At 44.1% G+C, this 20300-nt stretch overlaps 1 pseudogene; it reads left to right on the forward strand.

Moving 5' to 3' along the window:
* The first annotated feature begins 4780 nt into the window (after positions 1-4780).
* LOC117694954 (serine/threonine-protein phosphatase 2A 56 kDa regulatory subunit gamma isoform pseudogene) lies at positions 4781-9389 on the forward strand (annotated as a pseudogene).
* Positions 9390-20300: the final 10911 nt, after the last annotated feature.

The following is a 20300-nucleotide window of genomic DNA, read 5'->3' on the forward strand; positions in this document are numbered from 1 at the left end:
ACACAATTGCACAAGCTATCTGCAGTTAGCAAAATCATGCCACTCCTAGAGCATGAGGCAAGTCATAATCAGCTTCTGTGGCAATCTGAAGCAGCCCCATATCTTATACTTGGGATTTAAATAAAACATAATATTTAACATTTCTTATAACATTTCTGTTTTTTCAAAGAAATCAAAATTCCAAAATTGACACTGCACCATTTTGTTCCTTTTAAACTAACCTATGTCATACATTGGGCATCCCAGAATATTTGTGTTCTGCCAATAATGCATCTCTCTGGGGGTTGGGGGCATTCAAAAGTCCCTAGTAATTGAGCTATCTGATGGTCTTCTATGAGTTCTACCATATATGAGCATCTAGTGTTATTGAACATTAACCATGGTGACTTTATCAAAGCATCTTAAAAATATCTATGATCTGGTCTCCTTCCCACACTCAGATCCACAACACTTTAGCTATTCTGTGTGGTAGCTGTTGTGTGTGGTACTGTAGTAAGCAAGGGCATTTAGGTATTGTATTGGTGTATTATCTTCATTTCCTTAGGATATACATGTGAAAGGATAACTGCATCAATCAGTTGCATCATTTGATAGACCTTTTAGTTTTTTTTGAAGGACCCATACTCTTCTCCTCAATGGCTGAACTAAGTTACATTCACATCAGGAGTATATATGAGGTTTTTTTTTTCTCCACAGCCTAACTAGTAATTTACTTTATAATCACTGGTTATTCTAATTGAAGTGGGACATTGTAATTTCAGTTTTCTTAAAAATATATTCCATTTATTACTTTAGTAGTTCATATATGTATCCAATGTACTTTGATCACATCTGCCCTTTACTTCCTTCTTCTAATTCCTCTCAAGACTCCACCATCACATTCCATTCCCAACTTCATGTACCTTTGTTTAAACCCACTGAATCCAATTAGTGATATCTGAGTGGAAATGGGTGAAGTTTAATCCACTGGAGCATGGACAATGATCAGGGGTCACATCCCTAAAGAAACCTGTGTTTCCCTTCACCAGCATATACCAATGGCCAATGGCTCCTTAGGTATAGAGAGACTTCATAACCCCATCTCTCTTCTCCATGCTGGAATTTTGAAGAGCTTGACTTTTTAAAGGCAAATACAGCCACTGGGAGTATATGAGTGCAAAAACCCTGTCTCATCCAGTAGACAGCATTTTTCAGCACTCTTCCCTGTCCTCTGCCTCTTCCAGTTCCCCCTTCTGCATTGCTGAGCCTTGGGGTATGGGGTATGATATAGGTCCCATTTGGGACTGAGAACTCCATAGGTATGTCTTTTTCTGCATTTGACGAGTTGTGCCATCTTCTGAAAAAAAAAAAGGCTTCTATAATGAGGGTGAAGCATTGTACTAATCTGTGGGCAGAGAGACAATTGTTTAGAAATGATCTCCAATTGGCAGATTAATAGCCATAGGTTCTCTCCTAGGCCTATGCCCTCCATAGACATGGGTTCTTGGCCTGGTTTACAGTAACAGACATGACTTCTTTCCTGTGAATTGTTGCTCCTACATTATTCATGCCACTCTTGCACTAATATATATACTCTGTCCGTCTACATGTAGCTCATTTAATCAAGGAAAACCTGTTTGTTATGCAGTGTGATTTTGTGGTATTCCTTGGCACCCTACTCCCAGGATACCTTTCCCCAGGGCTGTAACATTTTAGGGGAAGGTCCCCCAGCCAGAGCAGAGCTGTAATACTTGTAATGCGCAAGCCTTTTCCCCTTAAGACTTGTAACACATTGTTTCTATGTCTCCCATAGACTCTCCTGGGGCCTGCACCCCACCTCAGGGTCTAAGCTGCACTGGGACCCTATTCTTCCTGCTCACCAATCTCATCCACCAGTAGTAATTACGAATGTTTCCCCTTTGGTCAGTATAACTCTTTCCCCAAGACTGGGGAAGTGACTGCTGAGCTTCTGGAACTCCTCTGGTAGTCTTGGAGATGGAGACACCCCCCAGCCATGGTCTTTAAGACCCTGACTGGACCTCTCCACATGACCCCATCCCACCACCCTTGGAACATCAATCCTCCAGTTTCCTTAGGCACAACTGGGTTGTTGTACCCCTTCTATCCCTCTTCTCTCAGTTTTCTCTTCTGAGCTGCCTACAATACCACAGCTGCTTTAGGTCCTCATGGCTGTTGTGACTCAGTTTGCCAACTCTTTCCTGTGGAAGAAACCTCCCTCCTAGAGCTTGGGTTTTGTCCTCAACTTCTGGCCTCCATAAAAGCCCTGGTACCAAGTGTCAAGTATCTCCTTGGGCTTACCTCTGGCCCCTACTGAGTGTAGTAACAACGTACTGAATAGCTTGTATCTTCCTCCAGTCCTCCTTGAGTCCTGGAGATGCCTGCACAGGTTGCAGTGACATTTTTCCTTCCCACTCTCATCCACGGGAATGATGCCTTCTATATCCTCTCCCCTTGGAATACCTTTTAGAAAACCTACAGCCTCTATATCTGGCACCTAACCTGAAGGTCCCCAAATTTATTCATTTTTGCAATCAAAATAGGCCTCGATATTGTTTAGATAGCTAATCCAAAGGGCCACCCAATGGAACCCTAGATCCCAATATTATTTAGGACCTTTACAAATACTGCTAGCAATTGGGGAAATGAAAAAATATTCCCTATTTCTCTTATCTCTGCTACAAGCCCTGTTTGTTTTTGTCTGGTTTTCCTCTTCCCACATGCTCACACAGTGTAAATGTCCTGTTTTTTCAGTTACGGTTGATGGATCTGTAAGTTTGTTGCAAAGTAGGAGACAGGAGCTGGACCAAGTAGGAGGAGGAGAAAGCAAATGAATAGACCAGCTGTAGAGTGTACTCACCCCCACACCGCCATGCACACTCCTGGCAGGCTAGAGTTCAGCTCTCGTGCAGAGTTCTCTGGCTATAGCCAGGACTCAAAAATTTCCTATCTCTATAGTCTTTCTGTTCTCAGCTTACTGGATTCAGTTTTACAATGATTTGGGTGTCTTTTAGGTACAAATGACATTATTCTTTGTTTTATGCTGTCCCACTTTAATAAAAAAAAAAAATGGCTCTGGAGTTGGGGTATGGCTCCCCCTCCTGTAAACCCAAGTGTTGCTCCAAAACCTCTGTTCCATATCAGGCCAGTCATCTGATTATGTCACAGAGAAAAGAGTAAAACAACATAAAGGGACAGTCTGTTCCCAATGGGGACTACTGCTACTCATCTCATGCTCTTTTGATTTTGGTTTAATTCTCTAAAACTGTTGCTAAGGTATATAAATCTTACCTCAAGATTTGTAAGAATATTGGGTATGATTAAACACCAGTGAAATCTGTAACAAAAGGGTTAAGTTAAACCTTGTAACACCAGGGTTGATAGCTAAAAATCTACACAGAGGCAATCTTAAAGGAAACGTGGCTTTAAAAAAAAAAAAAAGCATATTAGCTGCTGTCTCCCCAACCCTACCCAGTCAGGATGGAGGCAGCCACATAGCTGAAAGCCATGTTTACTAGGGTTGAAAAGGATAGACTTTGACATGTGACTTTACTCCCATCTTGATTAAAAGTGACCACATTGCATAAGCCAACAAGAAAACAATTCCTAGCTAGGAAGCTCAAACCAGATGATTCCTCCACTATCTTCAGTCATGCTAACACCCCCCCCCCCCCCTTTTTCAGCATTAGCTAATATTTCCTTCTTCCCCTCTCCAGCCTCTTTGGTCTCCCTTTCTTCCTCTCAGCAATAAGAAATAGAACTCTCCAAACCAACCCTCTCAGGTGCCCACTTTCAGCCTGTACAAACCTTTACAAATCATTCCACCTATGCCCACAGTGCCATCAAGAGGAAAACTGGGCTGCTGACTGTCCTCCCTCCAGCTGACCTCTTAAGTCTGGCCATGGATAATTGATGGGGCTCAGACTCTCTTGGCACTACCATGTCCAACAGAGAGTCTCGGATGGTCATCATAGTATCAAGGTGATCCAAATCCTTCCTTCTGGACACCAGAGCCACTTTTTGTGTGTCCTCATGAGGTTTTGAGGATCCACTTCCTTCTTGTTCCATTATGGGGGTAAGGGGACAGCCTCATTAGTCTCACCAAATCCAACACTTAGCTGTATACTGAGGGGTATTCTCCTTACCAACACCTTACTAGTGGTACCAACCTATCCTGTTCCCTTGCTAAGAAGGGACCTCCTACCTAAAGTAGGAGTATAGGCATATGATTTTTGCAACCTACTTTTAATATGGGTTCAACCTCTCTTGTAGCCCACCACCCAGCAGAGGTAGTGGAAGAGAAAAGTTATTAGGATATGGAGGAAGTGGACATGTTCAGCAATACTTCTCAGGATCGTTCCTGAAAGAAGCCAGCCAGCTCAGTGAGTGGAACATATTGGAGAAGAGGTGTAGGATCAAACTGAAAGTAAGCAGGCACTACGAGTTTTGATCTTGCCATGGGGACTAGGAGTTCCTCCCTATAAGTAGTGGCACAGGATGATGCAGCTAAGAAATCCTTCCATGAGGTGGAGAATAGCTCCAGTTCTGAGGATGAGGGAGGAATTTTAGAAAAGGAAAAAAATTGAAGAAATGCAAGGTCAAAAAATTGGAAGGGGAGCCTGGAAAAGGTGAAGCGAGAGCAGACTAGCGACTCAGTCCCCGGGTGGCGGTGATGGCAGCCAGGATGGCACAATGGCCAGGCCAGAGGCATTTCTGCTGCTGCTGCTGCTGCAGCGGTGGTGGCGGGCGTCTGCAGGGGCTGCCGTGGCGGCCCGCACCAGCTATGCCAAATAAAAACAAGAAGGAAAAAGAAGCACCAAAACTGGTGAAAAGTGGAAAAGGTTCAAAAGAAGACCAAGATACAGAAGCAGAGATAGCCAGCAGGAAAAACAGCCTCACAACTGTCCAGTCTTTGACATCTACTAAAATAAATGGACTAGTCCCTCGGTCCATTGTCCCTGTGAAGAAAGACAAATGGCAGAACTCTTCATGGTTTAATGCCAACAATAATAGAGAACTGCAAAAACCCCCATCTTTAAAAGATGTTCCTCCTGCAGGCCAAGAGAAGCTTTTTATCCAGAAGCTACATCAGTGTTATGTCCTCTTTGACTTTGCTTCTGATCCACCGAGTGACCTGAAGAGGAAGTAAAGCGAGCTGCGATAAGCGAGATGGTGGAGTATATCACCCACATCACAAAGCCCATTTACCCCGAGGCCATCCACATGTTTGCAGTTAATATGTTTCGAACCTTGCCACCCTCCTCCAATCCTACGGGAGCAGAATTCGACCCAGAAGAAGATGAACCAATGTTAGAAGCAGCCTGGCTTCATCTGCAGCTTGTTTATGAATTTTTCTTAAGATTTTTTTTTAGAGTCTCCAGATTTCCAGCCCAACAAAGCAAAGAAATATATTGACCAGAAGTTTGTATTGCAGCTTCTAGAACTCTTTGACAGCAAGGATCCTCAGGAGAGAGATTTTCTAAAAACGACCCTGCACGGAATCTATGTGAAGTTCTTAGGCCATCAGGAAACAGATCAATAATATATTTCATAGGTTTATCTATGAGACAGAGTACCACAATGACATAGCAAAATTACTGGTGATCCAGAGAAGTATAATTATTGGATTTGCCTTACCACTAAAAGAAGAGCACAAGATTTTCCTGTTGAAGGTGTTGCTGCCCTTGCACAAAGTGAGGTCCCTAAAGTGTCTACCATCCCAAGCTGGTATACTGTGTCATGCAGTTTTTAGAGAAGAACAGCACCCTCACTGAACCAGTGGTAATGGCATGTCTCAAATACTGGCCAAAGACTCACAGTCCAAAAGAAGTAATGTTCTTAAATGAATTAGAAGAAATCTTAGATGTAATTGAACCATCAGAATTTGTGACGATCATGGAGCCTCTTTTCTGACAGTTAGCCAAATGTGTTTCCAGTCCTCACTTCCAGGTGGCAGAGCAGACACTCTATTACTGGAATAATGAGTACATCATGAGTTTAATCAGTAACAATGCAGCAAAATTCTGCCCATCATGTTTTCATCTTTATACCACAACTCAGAGACCCACTGGAACAAGACAAAACATAGCTTGATATACAATGCTCTGAAACTCTTCATGGAGATGAACCAGAAACTCTTCAATGACTGCACCAAGCAGTTCAAAGCAGAGAAACTCAAAGGGAAGCTAAAAATGAAAGAGTGAGAAGCATGGGTTAAAATAGAAAATCTAGCCAAAGCGAGTTCCCAGGTACTAAAAGAGAGTAACTTGGGAGTGTTGAGGCTTTTCGTGACACCTCCTAGGAAGGAGATGAAAATTTGGAGCTTGAAAATGAGAGGGGGGGGGGGTTCAAAGAAGCATTTTTCCTCTCTCTGGCTGTGTTAGCAAAAGAGAAGGAAAAGGCTGTTTCAGAGACCCCTAGGAGCAGGAGAAAATCAGGAGACGTCCTGTTTTCTCTCTGGCTCCTACTGGAGAAATCCTTAGTTCTGCTTTCCGTGTCTATTGTCAGTTCTTGTCCATGTGTGTTAATTGTCTGTTTTTCTTTCATTGTCTGAATGATTGTTGTTCCATGTTTTATGTTAAAAAAGTGTTTATTGGGTATGATTAAAAATTTGCAACTTTGATAATAGAAAGTTGGTTTAACTAGTAACTCAGGGCTGGAGAGATGGCTCAGCCATTAAAGGCTAGGCTATAGTGGAAAGAGCACGTTTGACTTTTAAAAATTATGTTGAAAAAAAAAAACAAAAAAGGAGGAGTTTACTTCACACCTCATGCAAGATTTTAAAATTTTTACTAGTGGATAAGGATACATTGTCTGCTACAGATAGACATTGGAAATGAGCCCAGAAGAAACTGGGCTTAGTGAAATGGAAAGAATTGTCATCAGGTGTATGGAAAGGCCCTGACCCTGTGTTAGTCAGGGCGAGAGGTTCTGTTTGTGTTTTTCCTAAAGATGCCGAAAGTCCTGTTTGGATTCCTGAGCATTGCATGTGCCCTGTAGCTATGGAACCTTGTCCAGGCAGAGATCTACTGGAGCTTTGTGAAGAACTCCCCAGTTCTGATGTCAATGGGGATAAGTAGCTCAGCCATAGTTTCTATAACTATGACTATGGCCAGTCATAGTTTCCACCAACAGGACTACTGGAAAAGCTGCAGCGGGATTGATATTTCTTTGTCGCTTCTGCAGACAGCAGACCCAGTCCCTGACAATTACTAAGCAGGTGCTCATGTTACTGGCATGAGAGAACCCTACTGCCCAGGTTTGTCTCAGCCTTTACAGAGAATACTCAATGATGGGCAACTCCTTTGGAGTCCTTACCTACCTAAGACAGGGGCCCTGAGGCTGGCAGGGATTCCCAATGATGGGTAATTGGTATTGACAGAAGGTGACCTAAGACAGATGCTATTCACCTATAAAATAAAAACAGGGGACTTGTAGGACCCCGAAGGACTGCCATGCCCTGGCTGAGACTTTCTGTGTGCTGCTGTCTGCCAAGTAACATTCTGCAGTTTTTCTAAGAACAAAACAGCCTGTTGAAGGATGATGCCCTGGGCAGGGACTTTCCACTATACAACCCATTGCTCCCCAGTTGAGTTCCTGTTTGTGTTTTTCCTCCACGATTTGGTGTATATATTGAACCTGCTCAGTAAAAGCTTCGGCATTCTTTCATAATGAATGACCCAAGTCTGTGTCTTCCTTTAATCCCCCTGGCCTATGCCCGAGCTCAATATAGTGGCAGCACTGGCTGTCCGTTTTTCAGGGATTCAGGTATCTTTTGGGTATGGATAATATTAAACCAATATTTTATGCTGTTTTACTCTATTAAAAGGGGTCTGCAGTGGGTCTGTTGCCTCCCCAATTCTGACTCAAACATGCTTGTTGAAAAGTTTCCTAGCTTCTGTCTTAGGCTAGGCAGCCTCTGACACTATGACTGGGGAGGAAAAAAACCCAAACACAATAACAGATAATATGTGCTTTAAAACAGCTAAAAAGTAGTCTATTCCCAATAGGGATTAAGGATACTCAGCTCATACTCTTTTCATTTTTTATTTTTTGGTTTTATTTAACTCTCTAAAATTTTTGCCTAAGTATAAACTATCTCCAGATCTGTAAGACTATTATATAAATGTTCTGTACTTCAAGATTTGTAAAAATTATTAGATATGGTTAAAAACTTTAAAATACCCCAAACAACCTAACATTAACATTTTCTGAGTTCTTGTAGATGTCTTTTTAAAAAAATTGTTTAAGGAATCATTACAAACACATCTATTATTCTACAACTTAATGGCATTATAAAAAATAAAAATTATTACTAAGCTTTTCAAGTTGTCTGCCTCCATCTGCCAACATATACGCACTAGTTATAAAATAAAATCCTCTGTCTACAATCTCTCAATAAAAACCCTAGATATGTTTGCTTAAAATAATCAGAGCTGGGCTTGTTAAAAGTTGATGTTCCTGGAAGAAAATGACTTAAGGATATATTTCTAGTCTCTTTAATTTTGCTAACTTGTTCAGCTATTTATTTTTTATTTCTATTTGGATAGACTGAGTCATATAAAAATAACTGTAATATTATGTAATGATAAACTATAAAAAGATAAAATTTAAGGTCCCCAGTCTTTCTGTAGACTGTATTTATGATTTTGTAAGGTTTTCAATCCCTCTATGAGTTTATTATTTAATGTTTTATTTTACTGCTAGAGATTTTCAAATAAATCTTGAATTTAAATGTTAAAGGCTAAAACAGGGATAAAACTGTAAAATCCTAATTTCATAAAAGCTGATAACTTGCATACTATTGAAGACAATTAAGACATACAAGTTAATGATCAGTCACCTTATAAATGATCAAATTCTTTAATGTGCTCAAAACTATATTTATAGGCATGCCAAGTAAAATGTATTTCATTTACAGGGACAAGCTTTATTTAGCCTCCTGTTTTCAAGGATAAGGCTCAAAAAGTAATAAAAAAACAAAGTTTATTTAAAATGATGTATACTATATACCAGATATATAATAGATAATATCCCTCAAATTCCTCAGAGATCTATTGAATATGTTATTTTAAATGTCTAATGAAAAAAATCTTCCCATGATAGACAAAATGCTATATGCTGGCAGCCATAGTTCTCCCCCCAAAGAAGTTGATTCCATCTCGATTGTGGGAATGCTAACCACTGAGAAAACTGCCCCATGTTTTGCCCATTGCAATCATCCAGCCCAAACCATGGAGAAGCAAAATATTGGAGAGTTGACTGCCCCTCTCACCAAAGTAGGCTGGTATTCCATGTTCCTCATCCACAGGAAAGGCTCTCAGATTTCTGGTTCTAGCAGTCAAAGGCTGATGCAGCCCTGTGTGGCAGTCAAAGAGTTAATGCTGTCCTGAGCAAGTGCTAAAGACTGATGCCTCTTTGGGTGTTAGCATTTAGTCTAGGCTCTGCTCCACAGTTACCTGGCAATAGCCAAGTGTGCATGACTCACTATAAAAGGGGCTGCTTGCCCCCTCCTCTCTCTTTTGCCTTCCTGTTCCCTCACTGTCCTCTTATCCCTTCCCCCCGCCCTCTCCACATGCCCATGGCTGGGACATCCCAGTAAGTAGTGACAAGACGGCAAAGACCAACCCATGGGTGAGAATAGGGTTATTAACTACCCTTACCAGCATCCTGCGGATATTATTAATAACCAGAGAGATAACATGATGGGCTCGGGGTTATGATCTGGACCGGTGCCCTGAGCTACAGAGAGCAATTCACCCAGGCCTGGGATTTCTTAGCAGTGAGAAAGAAACTGTCTCAAAGGAGATAGGAAAATCTCACCCAAGGGAAAAAGTCCTAGAATGAAGGTCAGTGAAAAGACTGGATGTCTCCATCCTCAAGGGCAGCACAGGGGTAGCTCTGAGCTCAAGAACTCTCCCCTGGGACCATGGGGGATGTTTACTCTGACCAGTGGGAGGCAGAGTAGTCTGAATTGGGTTATGAGGCCCATGAGGTGCCTCTTCTCAGCCATTGAACTTGCACTGCTGGCCGTGAGTATGTTCCAAGCTCTGGTGAGGGAGGCATCCACCCACTTAGGGCCTCCTCCTGTCCAGCCTGCCCACACATGGAGCCCTGCTCTCTGGGAACTCATCTCCAGACTTGGGGAGATCCAGGTTAGGGCCCCAGTAGGCCCCAGTCTCAGACCTTCCCAGCGGCCAAGGGGTTAATGAGCACTCAGTGCATGGCCCCTCTGAGAGCACAGCCTCCAGCCCATCATGTGACGACCTGGTAGTCTGGCTGGCCTGTGCTAGAAATCTCTCTGGCTATTAATAATATCCTTGGGACACTGGTAGGGGGAGTTAATAACCCTATTCTTGCCCATGGGTTCGTCTTCGCTGCCTTGTCCCTATTTACTGGGATGTCCCAGTCTGGTCTAATTTACAGTAAGCAGAAGGCAGTATCTCAACATGGCCACTAAACTGGCACTTTAAAACAACTTTCTCACTAGTGATCCATATCGTAGGCTTCCCCTCCCCACCTCATTTGCTTGCTCCCTTGCTGCCTTGCCAGCTGGGAACAGCCTTCATTCTCTTGCTATTTGCTAAGCTCCTGGTTTGCCACGTGAAAAGCAGGTCTGGCCCTGCCCCTTGCCAGGAACTCTGCCTGCTGAGACCCTTGCTTTTCAGTGTGTGCTTTCCAGCATGTAAGACCATCTGCCCTTGGGTTGGGGATTTAGCTCAGTTATTGAGCGCTTAAGCACAAGGCCCTGAGTTCAGTCCTCAGCTCTGAAAAAAAAGGACCATCTGCCCCCTCACGTGTACATGTGTGCAAGCTCTCTACTGCCCTACCTGGGACTCAGGAAGTGAGCGCTAGCCCCACTACCCAACAGAGGAAGAGCATGCACCTTACTAGGATATGGAATGCTACTTCAGGTTCTTCCCTTCCCCTGCCCACTGCAGTCTCTGCCAGGTGGAAGCACCCACCTGCAGCTGGAAGCAATGCGTTGGAACTTCTGGCTGCTAGGAGGAAGTCCTGCTCCACCTGCCTGCATCTGAGCTGTGCATGCCGCATTCACCACTGCTGCCACTGTTTAGCGGTGCCATGGCCCTGTGCTCCCTGGGGGGCACACATCATTATTGTGGTTCCTCTGGACATGTACCTGGTGTCTCAACTGCACATGAATGCATGCATGCCTGCCTGCTCAGTTTGTGTCATAGGCCCGAACCCGCCTGGACACACTTTCTGTCAGCACAGTCTCATGCCACCTCTGCCAGCTTTCTTACTCCTTTACATTCTGATCCTCCACACCAACTCTAAGCCAAATGATTCTGTACTATTACAAAATGTGTTTTTCTTTATGCTCTATTCACTATATACATTCTAAAACAAGTGATTTAACAAACACAAGTTGTCTAACTCAGATATGACCAATCAATAAAGCTCTCAATCTTGTCAGAAATCTGCTAATTATTAATATACTTAAGTTTATGACAGACAGAATATCCCAAAGCCTAACAGCTTACCCCCCAATGTCTCAGATGATATGGACACAGCTACAAGTGACTGCCTGGAGTGTGGTATGAAAACCACTGAAAAGCTTCACCATTGCCATGACGGGGCTTGGTCTACAATGTGGACAAACTGGAGAGTCAAATGCCTAATATTGCTTAAGTCAAGGTGAGTAATTTCTCATTTCATATGTTATCTGATCCATAGAAAAAAGGCTCTTCAAATAGGCTCCTCATTTTCTGGGCTTGAATGCCAGACTGACTCGACCCAAGTTGCCATAGAGACCTAGGAACTGTTTAGACTACAGATTAATTCTGTTGGGTTTCTTTTGTCTTTTACTTACTTATTTGTTTACTTACTTATTTGTTTGTTTATTGTAGTTTAGATTTCAGTATCTTACATTAAGTGATATAGATCATATTTGCCTCTCAGCTTCTCCCAATCCCCATCATCGTTTCCTGCTGAAAGAATGCCCTCTGTGGGCAAGAAGGGGCACCGAAGAGAGAAGACTCCTGGAGGCAGAAGGAGGCTCTGAGATAAAGTAATGCATTAAGACTGGACTGTAGCCCCCATCTTCATAACTGTGTGATATGACCCTAGATTATAATTTATTCTTCCCCAGATTTCTGACTACATTGACAGCTAAGGTAACTGTAGCTTGAAAGCTAGAAAACAGACCTAGCTCCTTACCTAACTAGCAACTAGGTTTATTTTCTCTGTCTCACTGCTGTATGCATCCTAATGCTCATTCCTGGATGTCAATGTCAAACACTATGGATACCAGGGACCTTAAAATTAAATTTCCCAGATTAGAACTCATTCTCCTAGAATGAGCAGGAAGTAAAATGGACTACTAAACTGCCATCTCATAGTAAAATCCATTCTGTTACAATATTAATCCTATAGGCTTTACATCAACCTGTACATCAACAGGAATTGATTATTTCACTTATATAGTCTAAACACAGTGGGGAATATAATAGCTGAGAAAAAACTCCATTTTGTGCTAGGCACCCATTCTAAATTTCTAAAATATAAGCTCCCAGCATCTCTGACACTTTGCTTCCTTCTCCCTCAAAACAAAACAAAACAAAACAAAAACCCAACAACAACAACAAAAACACTACTGCTATGAGATAGTTCACTGTTTACCCTGGCTTTTCTAAACCCACTTATCACTGTATACCAGGGAGTAAGACAGCTCATTTATTGCTATACACAGGGGAAAGAGACAGCTCCTCACAGCTGAGGGGCTAAAAGCACATTCACTTTCTACCACACATTCCACACAAATGACATCATTGATACCCACGTTTAAAACCCTTCCTTTAGTGTCTTCTGCATGACATACTTTTTAATTTGGCTTTAAGGCTGTTGAGATGCTAACTGTAATTAATAATTTCAATTAACTAGAATTTGAATCATCAATGGTCTTTTCCCACTGGATTTAAATGCCATAACAGTGTTTTCTAAAAAGTCATATCCTAACACAATTATTAAGTGCACAATTTATTAATACAAAAGTATGATACCCTACACTTTCTCCCAATTGAATTTTTGTGATGTCATATATAGGTTACACATAACCTACACACTTATGTATAGGTTAGAAACTCCCACTAATTTAATTTTATTCTTACTCTGAGGGAAATAGTTTTTTGTTTTTGTTTTTTGGGATCAAATAGCTTATTTTATTGTAATATCTGGAGTAAATACAGATATTTTATTAATAAAACAAAATGATGAAAAATAGAAGCAATAAATGAAGATGACCATACTACCCATAATACACAACCTCGTGGTTGGAGATCCAGTTCTAACGAACAGGAGCTGGTGTCACTTTATTGCATTCTACAGGGGAAAGGTCGGTTATAGGATGGATGGAAGAGACCTACCAGGCCCCTCCCACCTCATCTGAGCATTCCTCATGGGCCTCCTTTAGTCCAGAGATGAAAGGGTTGGCTTCTCCCTGAGGACCTCATGACAGTCACAGAGCAAAGCAGTATCATGCCCTCAGTGCCCACTCCTACCTCCAGAGTGCCAAGCTCTACAGGGGAGCAGAACAGCATAGAATGTTGTGACTAAACATATTATGCATCATAAACATGTAATTATTTTCATTTTCTACACTGACTCAGTACATGCCCAGGAACTGGGGCAGAAGCATGTTGCCGTGACACTTCACTATGTACTGGTGATGGTTGGAGAGTTTTCTATGGATGTCAGCAATGTCCTTGCTGGATACTTCTTTAATGACTAGAGTGCAATCATAGGCGATAAGGAAGCAACTATCACTACCTTCACCTTCTCTTGGGGGTCTTTAAGTAAGGGACACCTAGTTGTAGGGCAGTGGGCTGTGAGAAGCAGCTGTGTGTGGTTGAGCATGAGTTTTGAACCCCGGAACCTTTATCGGATGGCAGGAGTTCAGCTCTGCTCCCAGGCCCTGGTTCTTTTTACTTAGCTTCAGTCCTCCAACAACCCCTCCCACAGAGAGGCTTATGACCATCAGTCACGGTCCCTCAGGCTCTCCCACATGCAGATGAGGTATCTCCAAGCTCTCAGGTCAAGCCAATAGACATTATCTGCTGTCAGACCCTAACCCACCTCAAAACTGTATATAAGGGCTCTATTTAGGGGAAGTAAAGCGCCTGCGCTCAAGAATCATCCCGGTGTCTGAGAGTTTCTGTCACAAGAGCTGTAACACTTGGGGAGAGCTTTGCTCTCCCAGAACCTACCTGGGACACCAAGCTGCCTCCTTGCCAGCTAGCGGGCTCCTTATCGGCTCAGCCCCGGCCTGGACCGGCTCAGCGCGGAGAGACAGGTGCAGCACCTGGGAGAGACCGGTCAGCGACAGCAACGATGAGCAGGCAGGCAGAGGCAGCAGCCGGGGCAGGCAATCTCCCCTCCTGCTCGCACTCTGTGTCCTTTGGCCTCGACCTCAGGCATCAGGCCAGTCTGGAGACCTACAGACAGTGGAGGCAGTGCAGAGACAGTAGCGAGCCCTCCCTGCTCTCACCCTGTCCCCAGTCGGGAGATCGTCGTGGGACACCCTCCAGAACAAGGGACCAACATCTAGTAATCCTGATCTTCAATGCCAAGTCAATCGCAGAGGTTCCTAGAGCCCTGGAGACAATATTCCTTGAACTTGAAATTATTGGAAAGATTTTCTCTTGAAAATGGTTTATGTTGACCTTGATCTTGGAGCTGGCCTTAATGTCAACTGGCCGCAGCAAAATGAATTCTGGAGTAAATATGCATGACGATGTGTATGGCCTAAGAACATACAGTTAGTTTACATCTCTCCAAGTATTATTTTCCAACATGGAATCAGTTTCATGGAGTTTTATAGTAACAGGACAATGAAAGGTATAAATGAAGACATTTTTAAAAATACATTGATGGGGGTGGTGGTGCAAGGCAAACAATCGGGGTCCCAACTGCAAGGAAGAGGAAGAGGATGTGGTGCACAGAGGGGAAATGAATACCGAACACAAGTTGGAAGACTTATCGTAGGAACAGCTACAGTAGTCGTGTAAAAATCTTTTTTACCAAAAAATCTGCTTGAATGTTTGCCAAAATGTTCAAGTTTACCCAAAAAGAGGCACCACTAGAACACTAATGAGAGATCGTGATGCAGCCACCCTTTTGGAATTTTTTTTTTAAAATAATGTGTGACCCTCCGCCTTTGATCCCCTGACCTGCATTATCTTGGGTTGTTTGGGAGGATAAATGAAACACACTGAAAACTCAGAAGGTGCTTTGAAACTGAACCTCATCCTATGGCTGTGCCAAGAGGCAGGGGAAATGAACTCCCTGGTGAAGGGCCAGGATCATGGCTGTGGAGCCAGGCTGCTGAGTTTCAAATCCTACCTTGACCTCTTGTAAGTGTTCTGACTGCAGCAACTACCTAGCCCCGCTATTCCCGAGTTTGCTTCCTCTTTAAATGGGGTGACAGTGACAGCACCTACTCACAGGATCATGATGCGTTCTAGCAGTTGATGGAGTGTGAAGTCTGTACAGCAGCTTGAAGTGTGCTGCGGCCAGATCTGCCTGCCATGCACCTCAAGCAAAGTGGGCTCCAGCCCTTTGTCCCTCAGTCCTTTAACAGACTTAGAGACCCTGGGATGCTTAGAGAAGATCCACAGAGCACATGGTCTTAAAAATTTTGGTAGCAGAAAATAAATGTGGAGGGAGCAATGGAAACAAGTCAGATGCTGCTGTGTGATCCAAGAGATGTCCACAGTTTATGTACATGTAATTGATGTGGAACTCTTCAGTTAGGGCAACCAACGTGGAGCACGACCACCCATGTGTCTACAAGAAAACTCCTGGCTGAATCTGCTAAACAAATATACTTCCTGCGAGATGTGAAGTCTCTTGGTCCTCTCTCAGAGCGCCCCGCGCGCTCCCCGCCTCCATTCTGCCGGAGTTCCAAGACCACAGATGGAGGCCAATCTCGGCGTATGGATCTGCTGCCCATGCGACCCCGACATTCTCCCGTTTTGCCGCGCCCACCCGTCGCTGAGGCTTGGGCCCAAAACGGAGATTTCCCACCGAGAGACTCCTACCACAGAGTCTGCTTTGCGCACTGTGAGTGCCTGCTTAGCCCCTGCTCCTCTACAATAGCCCTATCTCTGACAAAGGACTGTGCAGACCAGCGACAGAGATCCACACTCGTGCACCCATGCACGGGCCACATTGTTTCCCACAGGTGGTGGACAACGTGCGCAGAGCCAGCTCCACAAGCGCCCCCCGCTGGTGTCTGCAAAAACCGTGAGTAACATCTCTCTCTGTCCACCCTACCCCCTCTTTCTTTCTCTGATTCTTAGCTATAGCCTAACCCCTGCCTAATACAAAAGAACTAGGTCTCTCTCCCCACGTGTTCTCCAGCTCAAGGACAAGATGGCGGCGGCTTCTTAGCCCCCACTCTTCCCATCCCCCCAGCTCCACAGAGGGGGTTCCTTCACAGCTAATAGCTGTCTTTCAAGCCACAGCACCTGCTGTAACCCTCTTTCTAAGACTCCCTTGGCTGAGAGACTCCTTCTCGCGGCTGAGACTGTCCTCTCTCTCTCTCTCTCTCTCTCTCTCTCTCTCTCTCTCTCTCTCTCTCTCTCTCTCTCTCTTCTCTCTTTCTCTCAAAATCGCCAACTCCAAACTCTAGCCCCTAGCTCCCTGCCAGGTAACTTCCTTTCCCTACTCCCCTGTCATATGAGACAGGTTACAGCTATTTGGCTTAGCCTGCTTGCCTGAAGCAACAGGGCGGAACCCTGCTTGCTACCCAGCCCAGTGTTCCTTAGCCAGCCTATGCTGCCCCTCACCCTCAGTCATTTGCAGCTGACTAAAGCTACTTAGCTCAGCCAGCTTGCCTGAAGCAGGGGATCTAAAATCCTGCCTACACCCCTTGCCCCACTGCTGCCTGCCAGTTTCTTTCAAAGCTGCTGACTCCAATCCAGCTTCCACGTGTCTTTCCCATAGACACAGACTCTCACTCTTTCTGACTCTTAGCCCTCCCCAACACTTCTTGCTTGCCTTAAACTTTTCTTCAAAGTTGGCCTTTACTTTTATCTACATTTAAAATTTACCAGCTAAGAAAAAGAAAAGCGGGAATGCAGAACCTCGCTGCCAGTGCACCCAGACACCACATGGCAGAGCTAGGCCCCTCCCCCACTGCTTCTAAACCCTCCATTACTGCTCCTCCCCAACAGGAGGACCTGCAACAAACGTTCCTGTTTTTCAACCAAAATTTTTAAACGTTTCCTTTTCTTCCTAACAGGAACACCTAGAACAACAATGCTTGTGTTTTTTCAACCAAAAATTTGTTATTTTTTCTATTTTAATGCTGCCTTTTCTCTCTAATACTTGTGATAGATGTCCAACATTATTTTTCAACCTTTATAATTTCTTCAAGGTTTAAAAGCTATCTAATTTCCTTCCACAGTTAAGTCAACGTGCTGATCACCATATCTTGAGTCTTAATTAACAACTAATTTCTTTTACAGGCAAACTGTTGCTGCCAATCCCAGATACAAAATTAACATTGTTTTTCTCCCTCAGCCATCCAAAAACAGACTCAAAGATACCTTCCAAGACTAAACTTTCCTCAAACACCTTTGCTTTTCCAGGATCTTAACAACAGGCCATAAGGTGCTTGTTCCCAAGCAATTTAATGCTCCATATCTAGCCTACAGACATCTCCCTGCCGGAGATGCTCCTTCCCTGCTGTGATTATCCTACAGGTATACCCACAGATCCAACAGAGTTCAGCCATCCTCTGGAACCTGCCTGAGATGCCAAGCTGCTTCCTCCCAGCCACCTCATCTGACTGCAGACTCCAGAGACACGCTGAGATCCAGAGACAGCGCCACCTCCTGGAACCTGCCAAGCTGCCTTCTTCCAGTCGTCTCATCTGACTGAAGAACCCAGAACATGCTGAGATCCAGAGACCCACACCAGGCTCCAGAGATGCACGCCAGAACCCAGAGATGCTCACTACAGAAGACAGATCCAGACCTTCCAACTACAAATAAACTCTTTTGCCAAAGTCACATAGCTAAAGTTACATGTTAGTGAGGAAAACATAATGTCTATTTAGATTAATCAGATGTCATTACCCTCAAACTGTACAATCTGTATTTAATTGTTTCAATGATTCCCTGCCTTCCAAACCCTACCCTCAATTCCCATTACCCTTGACTTGGTTATGCTACACCCTCTGGCCTACATAGTGTTTTATTTTGACCACCTCATCCAAAATTTTCACTAAAAACAGTGAGATGTTGGGCCGTGGAGACATGGTTTGGACATAGCCTGGTTGAACGGGTTTTAAACCCCGGAGACCCTTTTAGGGACGGTAGGATGTTTAGCCCTGTTCCTAGGCCCCCTTGATAGAGCGCTGGGTTTGAGATAGCCAGGAGACCCAACAGGACATTGCCTGTCAGGGTCGGCATATTATCTCCCCGCGCTCTGGGACTCCAGACTACTTCCACATGGTCCACATCTCTCATTAACAGAGTTGCCCCTCCTTTTATGAAAGAAAAGAGGGTGGGATGTTGGGCCTTGGACGAGGTAACTCCATTTAACCTGTTAATTTCAGTCACGTAGGACAGGTAGAGGGCGTGACTAACAAGTCTCTACCTCCAGAGATTTAAATATTAATGAATTATCAAAAGGCCAGGGGCGTAGCTAATTAAGTTATTCCCTCCCCTTTCTCCCTTCCCTATAAGACTGGTCTCCCCTGGCCTTTGGCGGGGGAAGCGCACAACACCTGCATCCATTCACCATGCCATGAACAATAAAAGCTTTGGAAAACTGGACTCCACGTGTCCATGGTCTCTCCGCCTGATTCCCAGCTTTTGGAACCCTGGAACCTTGCTGATGCAGCCGCCGGCCAGCCCACCGACAGCTGCGTGAATGTGGGATCTTCCGCAGGCGGCGTGGGAAGCCCTGGTGCCGGACTGCCCTGAGACTCTGTCGCAGGACTCCCTCCCTTCCCCCTGCCCGCGAGATTTCTGCCCGACATATCCTGATATCTCAAGTTGCTAATTTAGTTAATAACAAAACATCTGGTTTTGTTATTATTATTATGAGGACTTTGACGTGCCAAAGGCCATAGATCCTCTTCATACTTAGGCCCGTGATGCACTGAGCACAGACTGGTGCTCTGAGCCTTTGACTCCACTCAAGCCTTGAACTACAGTCCTGCTTACACTGTGCTTATTCGAGGACTGAGACACAACCAAGTACCGTTTACTCCATTAGCAGCTCATCTCACGACCCAGAAGCCTGGTGCTCCTCTTTTCTGGCTGCTAATCACTGTTGCCCACCAGCTCCTAAGGGAGAAAGGCATAGATTTCTGAGGTTTCCCTTCTGCGATTCTGTGCTTTGGGGTAGGTTCAGGGCCATAGCAAAAATCACTAGAAATTTGTTAAGGTCTTACATTGATTAGGAAGTGTGCCTGACTTACAGCCTTCAGCATCCCTTTGAAATACTGTATCTTTCTAACCTGGGAAACTAGCCTGTGGTGACCAGTTGGAAATATTGGAATGAAGTTGGCCTTCTCAGTGTTATATATTTCAGACAAACTCTAGTAAGGCAGCCTCTCAAGGTATTGTCTGTTCTATCAATATGTACTTAAACGCACTAATCTGACTGAGATTGTCCCCAGTGGCTCTTCTGGGATGCCATGTCAGAAAACAGCAAAAACTGTAGCAGTATGCTGAACATGCAGAGTAATTTTTAAAAATCTTGTAAAAATTAGTATTAATTGAGCTTGAACCTTGATATCTTTGAACTTACTGATATTTTTAATATCATTCTGTAAAGTTTTGTGGTCTCTCCTAAGTGTTGGGAGGCACCTTAGATGAAATTTCTAATAGTGGGGAGAGGGAACTTGTAGAGTCCATCTCCAGTAGAAAGACGGGTCATCAAGTGGAGAAACGGGGTTGCCATCCCACAGTCAAAAACTCTGACCTAGAATTGTACCTGTCTAAAAGAACTGCAGGGATAAAAATGGAGAAGAGACTGAAGAAAAGGAGGTCCAGTGACAGGCCCAAATTGGGATCCAGCTCAAGGGGAGGCTCCAAGGCCTGACACTATTACTGATGCTATGGTGTGCTTACAGACAGGAGCCTAGCATGGCTGTCCTCTGAGAGACCCAACAAGCAGCTGACTGAGACAGATACAGATACTTACACCCAATCAATGAACAGAAGCTGATGGCCTCTGTGGTTGAATTAGGAAAAGGCTAGAAGAAACTGAGGAGGAGGGCGACCCCACAGGAAGACCAGCAGTCTCAATCAACCTGGACCCCCGAG

The sequence above is a fragment of the Arvicanthis niloticus genome, chromosome X, assembly GCF_011762505.2.
Source record: "Arvicanthis niloticus isolate mArvNil1 chromosome X, mArvNil1.pat.X, whole genome shotgun sequence".
Classification (NCBI taxonomy): Eukaryota; Metazoa; Chordata; class Mammalia; order Rodentia; family Muridae; genus Arvicanthis; species Arvicanthis niloticus.